Source organism: Globicephala melas, chromosome 2 (assembly GCF_963455315.2).
Source record: "Globicephala melas chromosome 2, mGloMel1.2, whole genome shotgun sequence".
In the NCBI taxonomy this organism is placed as follows: Eukaryota; Metazoa; Chordata; class Mammalia; order Artiodactyla; family Delphinidae; genus Globicephala; species Globicephala melas.
Window position 1 is genome coordinate 55,718,386 of NC_083315.2, and position 1,307 is coordinate 55,719,692.

A 1,307-nucleotide genomic window follows, 5' to 3' on the forward strand; every position below is an offset into this window, starting at 1 on the left:
TTTTTCACCATTGAGGTCGATGTTGGCTGTGGGTTTGTCATATATGGCCTGTATCATGTTGAGTTAAATTCCCACTATGCCTACTTTCTGGAGGGTCTTTATCATAAATCGGTGTTGAATTTTGTTGAAAGCTTACTCTGCATCTCTTGAGATGATCATATGTTTTTTTTTTCCTTCAATTTTTTAACATGGTGTATTACATTGTTTGATTTGCATATATTGAAGAATCCTTGCATTCCTGGGATAAACCCCACTTGATCATACTGTATGATCCTTTAATGTGCCATTGGATTCTGTTTGGTAGTATTTGGTTGAGGATTTTTGCATCTATGTTCATCAGTGACAATGGCCTGTAGTTTTCTTTCTTTGTGACATCTTTGGTTTTAGAATCAGGGTGATGGTGACCTCGTAGAATGAGGTCACCCTCTGATATATTTTGGAAGAGTTTTAGAAGGATAGGTGTTAGCTCTTCTCTAAATGTTTGATAGAATTCGCTTGTGTAGCCATCTGTTCCTGGGCTTTTGTTTGTTGGAAGATTTTTAATCACAGTTTCAATTTCAGTGCTTGTGATTGGTCTGTTCATATATTCTATTTCTTCCTGTTTCAGTCTTGGAAGGTTTTGCTTTTCTTAGAATTTGTCATTTCTTCCAGGTTGTCCATTTTATTGGCATATAGTTGCATGTAGTAATCTCTCATGATCCTTTGTATTTCTGCAGTGCCGGTTGTTACTTCTCCTTTTTCATTTCTAATTCTATTGATCTGAGTGTTCTCCATTTTCTTCTTGAGGCTAATGGTTTATCAATTTTGTTTATCTTCTCAAACAACCAGCTTTTAGTTTTATTGATCTTTGCTATCGTTTCCTTCATTTCTTTTCCATTTATTTCTTTTCTGGTGTTTGTGATTTCTTTCCTTCTGCTAACTTTGGGGGATTTTTGTTCTTCTTTCTCTAATTGCTTTAGGTGTAAGGTTAGGTTGTTTATTTGAGATGTTTCTTGTTCCTTATGGTAGGATTGTATTGCTATACACTTCCCTCTTAGAACTGCCTTTGCTGCATCCCATAGGTTTTGGGTCATCATGTTTTCATTGTCATTTGTTTCTAGGTATTTTTTGATTTCTTCTTTGAGTTCTTCAGTGATCTCTTGGTTATTAAGTAGTGTATTGTTTAGGCTCCATGTGTTTGTATTTTTTACAAAATTTTTCCTCTAATTGATATCTAGTCTCATAGCATTGTGGTCTGAAAAGATACTTTATACGATTTCAATTTTCTTAAATTTACCAAGGCTTGATTTGTGACCCAAGATATGATC